Source organism: Cebus imitator, unplaced genomic scaffold (genome assembly GCF_001604975.1).
Source record: "Cebus imitator isolate Cc_AM_T3 unplaced genomic scaffold, Cebus_imitator-1.0 Scaffold17, whole genome shotgun sequence".
Taxonomy (NCBI): domain Eukaryota; kingdom Metazoa; phylum Chordata; class Mammalia; order Primates; family Cebidae; genus Cebus; species Cebus imitator.
In genome coordinates, this window is record NW_016107332.1 from 3,871,520 (window position 1) to 3,878,705 (window position 7,186).

Sequence of the window (7,186 nt, forward strand, 5' to 3'; positions counted from 1 at the left end):
AAAAGAGGGCAGACCTTCATAGCTACTGGATGATCTAGAAAAAAAAAAAAAAAAAGTTAAAAAAACCCACAAACTTTCTGCCACAAGAATATTGAAGAAAACAAACAAACAAACACACACACACAAACTCCCAGGCTCAAGCAATCCTCCTGCTTCAGCTTCCCAAATAGTTGAGACTACAAGCAGCTATCAAACCTGGCTAATTATTATTATCTTTTTTAATTTTTATTTTTGCAAAGCAAGACGAAGTCTTACTATGTTGCCCAGGTTGGTTTCAAACTCCTAAACCCAAGCAATCCTCCCAGCCTCATGGCCTCAGCATCCCCAAAGTGCTGGGATTACAGGCATGAGCCACTGTACCTGGCCTATACCTTGTTTTCTTACATCCAGAAATAATCATTTAATTTGTCTATAACTTAAGAATGAAATTTTGTCTAAATTTAGATAAAGGATAGAACTAAAAAATGTCAAAGAATTGTTTACAGAGATATTTTTTTTTTAAACTATATTCCAAGGTCACGTGTGGTGGCTCACATCTGTAATCCTAGCACTCTGGGAAGCCAAGACAGAAAGATTACTTGAGACCAGGAGTTCAAGACCGGCCCAGGCACCATGGCAAGACTCAGTCTCTACAAATAATCTAAGAATTTAGCTGTGTGTGGTAGTGCATGCCTGTAATGCTAGCTACCAGGGAGGCTGAGGTGGAAAAATTGCTTGAGCTCAGAAGTTTGAGGTTACAGTGAGCTATGATTGTGCCACTGTCCTCCAGCCTGGGAGACAGAGTGAAACCCAGCCTCAAAAATAAATAAATAAATAAATAAAATTAAATCCGGGTGCAATGGCTCACACCTGTAATCTCAGCACTCTGGGAGGCTGAGACGGGTGGATTGCTTGACTCCAGGAATTTAAGACCAGCCTGGGCAACTTAGTGAAATGCTGTCTCTACTAAAAATACAAAAAAATAGCTGAGTATGGTGGTGTGTGCCTGTAATACGAGATACTTAGGAGGCTGAGGTGGGAGAATCACTTGAACGTGGGAGGTTGAGGGTACAGTAAGCTGAGATTGTGCCACTTCACTCCAGCCTGGGCAACCAGAATGAGACCCTGTCTAAATAAATAAATAAATAAAATTAAAACTGCATTTCATATGATTTTGAGCCGTTCTCCTCTAACCTCTAGGGACATAGACAATGGAGAGAAAGACTGGGATGGAAAGCCAGGTCTTCCTAGATCTAAGCCAGCTTCCTAGATCCTAGTTAACCTGATCAACTACAGGGTAACTAAAATGTAAAACAAGGAGGAGAGGAGAGAAAATGAAATAAAATGTAAAACAAAACAAAACATCTATTTTTTGTGTACTGAAAGGTAATCCTCTCCATCTTTCTCCTTTCAGAAAGCAAAGTCTAGAAGAAGCAAGAGTTCAAAGAAATGCCCTGGGCCAGCATGATCTGCTTCTCCAGCAGTGCTGTGGGAACCCATCATCTTGCTCCCAACCAGATCACTGGAACTTCTGACCAGATCACACGTAACAGGCTCTCTGGATCCACAGAGCCTGACCTCTGGACTAGACAGACTCACCCCTTCTAAACTTCATTTCAGAGAGTATCAAAATCTTTCTAACACCTCCAAACAAGACACCATCCCCTAGGCATTCTGCAGTACTACTGAAGATACTTGTTAACTGTGTACTCCAGGTATGTGTGCGGTAACTGTTTCCAGGTTGCCACAAGGTCCCTGAGCCAATTATTCTATTTATTTATTTATTTATTTTTTCACTCTAGGGATGAGTTTACACTTAGCCTTTTATTTCTATTAGATTAGATGACTTTTGTCCCTAGGGAACCTTTGTCCTATTAGGTACATTCCTCCATATGTAAAAGTTGTAATGCTAAAGTTAATGTTTTTTATCATCTTCCCTTGAACTATAATCCTTTCCTATTAAAAAATAATCAAATTGACTGGGTATGGTGGCCCATGCCTGTAATGCCAGCACTTTGGGAGGCCGAGGCAGGTGAATCACCTGAAGCTGGGAGTTCAGGACCAGCTCCCAACCAGATCACTGGAACTTCTGAGCAGATCACACATAACAGGCTCTCTGGATCCGCAGAGAAACCACATTTCTACTAAAAATACAAAATTAGCTGGGCGTCGTGGTGCATGAGTGTAATTCCAGCTACTCAGAAGGCTGAGGCGGGAGAATCACTTGAACCCGGTAGGCGGAGGTTGGGGTGAGCCGAGATCACATCATTGCACTCCAGCCTGGGCAGCAAAAGCGAAACTTCATCTCAAAAATAAGAAAACTGGAACAGCAGAAGGATGAGGACTAAACGCTGACAATTTTTTCCCTCTTGCCCAAATTCCTATCTAAAGTGTCTGGAAAATCACACCCTACAAATCATAAAATCTCTCCAAACCTGAATCTGGCATAACATCACATCACAGATAAAGAAGGAAATCAAAATATTTTACCCTGAGGCCTCTAGATGACTTCAAACCAAACCAAACCAAACCAAAGAAACAAACAAAAAAAACCCAAAATATGTTTCTTTGCTACTAAGGGCAGTCACCTATGAGACCTTATCTACATAGGAACCTTATGTAGAACCACAACTCCTTATCTTAACCCACCTTTCTACTGATTCCTGGTTTTTACGTAATAATTTAACTCTTTTAACAAACTGCCAATCAGAAAAGCTTTGAATCTAGCTGTAAGCACCACCCCCACCTCTCCCCTCCAATTCAAGTTGTCCTGCCTTTCTGGACAGAACCAATGCATACCTAACATGTATTGACTGATGTCTTATGTCTCTCTAAGATGTATAAAACCAAGCTATAAAGCAACCACCCTGTGCACATGTTCTCAGGACCTCTTGAAGTTATACCTCAGGCCGTGGTCACTCATATTTGGCTTAGAATCAATCTCTTCAAATATTTTACAGTGTTTGGCTCTTTTCATCAATAAAGAGAAATAATAACCATCATTTTAACACCTTTTCAGAACTTTTTTTTTTTTTAACCACATTAGTATGTTTTTCTTCCAGGTTTTTTTCTTCTTGTGCATACAATTCCATCCTCCCTTCTACATTAGAGAAGTCTTTTTTTTAAAGAGTCGTCTCGTCCAGACATGGTGGTGCACATCTGTAATCCCAGCAATCTGGATTGCTTTGAGCTCAGGAGACCAGCCTGGCAATATGGGGAAACCCCATCTCTACAAAAAATACAAAAATTAGCCATGCGTGGTGGCATATGCCTGTGGTCCCAGCTACTTGGGATGCTGAAGTGGGAGGATCACTTTAGACTGGGAAGCAGAGGCTGCAGTGAGCTGAGATCGCACCACTGTACTCCAGCCTGAGCAACAAAGTGAGACCCTGTCTCAATAAATAAAAAATAAATAAACATAAAACTATAAAATAAAAAAGTCATTTCTCTCTGATTGGAGTAGATAGTTTGAGTACCTAGAAAAGGACTAACAATCCCCAACAGTTAGCATGGATTCACTAAGAATTAGTCATGTTAAACACCTATGTTTTCCTTTTAAAAATGAGGTTAGATAGATGAAGAGAGTACAATTATTTTAAGGCACTGGACAATCTCCTATGATTCACTTAAGGAAATACAAAGAAGTGCTGGACAGTATAATCAGATGCATTTGAAAGTTAATGAACAGCCTTGTGTGTCCATGCATGCATGCATGCATTCATCTATTCAACAAACATTGAGTGCAAGCGTACGCCAAATTCTGTGGTAAGCACTGATTTCAAAGAAAATATTATCTATTTATTTTTTTGAATCCTAGGGTGTTAGTTTTTTTTTTCGTGGTGCATATTTGTCTATTTATAAACCAAGTGCCAGCGAACCACAAAAAAAAAGAGCAATAGATATAGATGGGTGCAGAGAAAAAGGCTTTGGAATTCAAATTTCGATTAAGTAGGCACTGAACAAGGGTTGCTTCAAGAAGTAACATTAAGAAGGGAATTTGGTGCCAGATTTTGAATGACCTTAAAACAATAGGAAAGCACTGAAGGTTGAGATGGAGTCTCCCTCTGTTGCCCAGGCTGGAGTGCAGTGGCATGATCTCAGCTCCCTGCAACCTCCACCTCCTAGGTTCAAACAATTCTCCTGCCTCTGCCTCTCTAGTAGCTGGGACTACAGGCGTGTGCCACCACGCCTGGCTAATTTTTGTATTTTTAGTAGAGATGGGGTTTCACCATATTGGACAGGCTCATCTCGAGCTCCTGACCTTGTGATCCACCTGCCTCAGCCTCCCAAAGTGCTGAGATTACAGGCGCGAGCCACAGCACCCGGCCAGCACGAAAGGTTTTTAACCACTGTGGTGATGAGATCAGATCCATGACTCAGAAAGACAATGGGAGATAGGAATCTAGGAGACTAAATGTAGTCCTGGGGAGCTGAAGGAAGTCAATGCCAAGGACAAAACTGACAGCCTGCTCACACGGGAATTGGTTGTAAATTACAGGTAGGAGAAGAGGGAGATGAGTAGTTTTGTGCTGAGCTATGTCCTGGTCCTACGTAGATGACAAAGTAGGTATAGCAGATTAGCTAAGGAAGAGTTCAGCCTGTGAAATCAATGGTTTGAGAAGACAGACCCAAAGAATGAGAGATGGAGTCAGTTTCATACAGAGCAGTGCTTCTACTTAGGGCAAGTGGGAAGATTTTTCACAGTAACACTTGTCTGGACACCCCCACAGATCTGCTAAATCTGAATTCCCTGAGATAAGCCTGTGCATGTGTATACCACGGAAAAACAAACTCTCTAGGTAAGTGTGATTTAGAAACATGGAGCATGTTTCTAAAGCTTTTTCCTACCCCACACTTTTCTCTTGTCAGTGGAAAAAGGATTTAGTAATTACAAAGAGCTGGCAAAGAACCAAGTCCTAACCAAAGTAATGCATCATACACAGTATCAGGAATCACAAAATGCAGGTTGAAAAAAAAAAAAAGTATTTTTGTAAATATGAATGTAAGAACAGTAATTCAAAACTAAATACAATTCAAGGCAACCCTGTATTCACTGATGACAGTGTCCTTAAATTTTCTAGAATGTCGTGTACAGTAGGAACTTTGCAATGTTCCAAAGCAAATTAGTGGTAACCTTTTTAGCAGAATATGTAATTAGAACACCACTCCTACCCCTACCTGAGAGCAAGGCTCTAGTATAGACTTACTGTGTTGAATGTACTAAGTGCCAAATTTTAGCAAGTTTTAATACATCTCTTAGTGGTTTCTAGTAGGTTATAATTGTTCAAACCAAAAGAGGGGGCCGGGCGCGGTGGCTCAAGCCTGTAATCCCAGCACTTTGGGAGGCCGAGGTGGGTGGTTCACGAGGTCAAGAGATCGAGACCATCCTGGTCAACACGGTGAAACCCCGTCTCTACTAAAAATACAAAAAATTAGCCGGGCATGGTGGCGCGTGCCTGTAATCCCAGCTACACAGGAGGCTGAGGCAGGAGAATTGCCTGAACCCAGGAGGCGGAGGTTGCGGTGAGCCGAGATCGCGCCATTGCACTCCAGCCTGGGTAACAAGAGCGAAACTCCGTCTCAAAAAAAAAAAAAAAAAGAGGGGCTAATACTTTATTTTTCAGAAGTAGCTAGTTGGATTACCAGTGGACTGCAAATAAAATTTGAGAAATGGCTTAGAAAAGAAGGCCTAAAAAGAACAAAATGTATATAAGAAGTATTAAGACAGTCATGCAGAAGTGGAAATAAAAGACAGCTAGAGTCACAATTAGGATGACAGGACGACTGATAGAGGAACTCATCTTTCAGGTCAATATGTGGAAGAACCTTTAATGAAAAGACAGAACTTTCAGATAAGTATGTAGAAATACCTTCAATCAGCCACTTCAGGTGTCAGGGAAAGGTGTTTCCTGAGAAGTCCTCAGGTCCCGAATGTGGATGACCAAGAAAAGAATAAGAAAGCGATGTAACAAGTAGGTGACTATTCCTACTGACCATCAGCACACACAGAAATCCTATCATCTATAACCTCCTCTACAGTCAAGAAGACTTATTTTGAGACATCTGATAGCCTACCCATCTCTCACCCACACATCATAAAAATAAACAATGCTGGAGAAGCATCCCAGCAACCTGACCACAGCCGGTCTTCCCTGGACACCATGAACCACACTATCCAAACCTTCTTCACTCCCGCCAGCATGGACTGTCCCCCGAACTATGAGATGCTGAAGAAGGAACATGAGGTGGGTGTGCTGGGGGCGCCCCACAACCCTGCGCCCCCGACATCCACCTGATCCACATCCGAAGTGAGACCTCTGTGCCCGACCATGTCGTCTGGTCCCTGTTCAACACCCTCTTCATGAACTCCTGCTGCCTGGGCTTCATAGTGTTCGCCTACTCGATGAAGTCTAGGGACAGGAAGGTGGTTGGCGACCTGACTGTGGCCCAGGCCTATGCCTCCACCGCCAAGTGCCTGAACATCTGGGCCCTAATTTTGGGTATCATCATGACCATTCTGCTGATCATCATCTCAATACTCATTCTGCAAGCCTATCAGTAGATCCAGAGGAATCATCCCGGCCAGGGGCTCTGCCCGTGACCTGTCTCCCACGAACTCCAGCTTCCATTCCTCGCCCTGCCCCCAGCCAAGTCCTGTATCAACCCTTTACCCTCACACACTCTTCTACAATGGCGTTCAATAAAGTGCATGTGTTTCTGGTAAAAATAAATAAATAAGTAAACAATGCCAAGAGGCAATGTGATATTCTTCCTTTTTCCCTTTCTGATCACACTCTGCATTCTGAATGTTGGGATATTTCTGATTCAGAACAAGCAATATGGATGAGTGCCAGTGATTCTTTTAAATATAAGTGGAATGGGTTCAGGTGCAGTGGCTCCCGCCTGTAATCCCAGCACTTTGGGAGGCTGAGGTCACTTAATGTCACGAGTTTGAGATCAGCCTAGTCAACATGGTAAAACCCCATCTCTACTAAAAATATAAAAATTAGTCAGGTGTAGTGGCATGTACCTGCAAGCCGAGCTACTCAGGAGACCAAGGCAAGAGAATCACTTGAACCCAGGAGGTGGAGGTTGCAGTGAGCCAGGATTATACCACTGCACTCCAGCCTGGGCAACAGAATGAAACTCCATCTTAAAAAAAAGAAAAAACAAGTCCATATATATGTATATGGAATGTTTCAAAAAA

At 42.3% G+C, this 7,186-nt stretch overlaps 1 protein-coding gene and 1 pseudogene across 1 annotated transcript in view; one reads left to right on the forward strand and one right to left on the reverse strand.

Moving 5' to 3' along the window:
* Nucleotides 1-7,186, reverse strand: part of ELOVL6 (ELOVL fatty acid elongase 6) — a 156,064-nt gene that overhangs the window by 134,309 nt on the left and 14,569 nt on the right. The window lies entirely within an intron of this gene.
* LOC108290085 lies at nucleotides 6,131-6,655 on the forward strand (annotated as a pseudogene).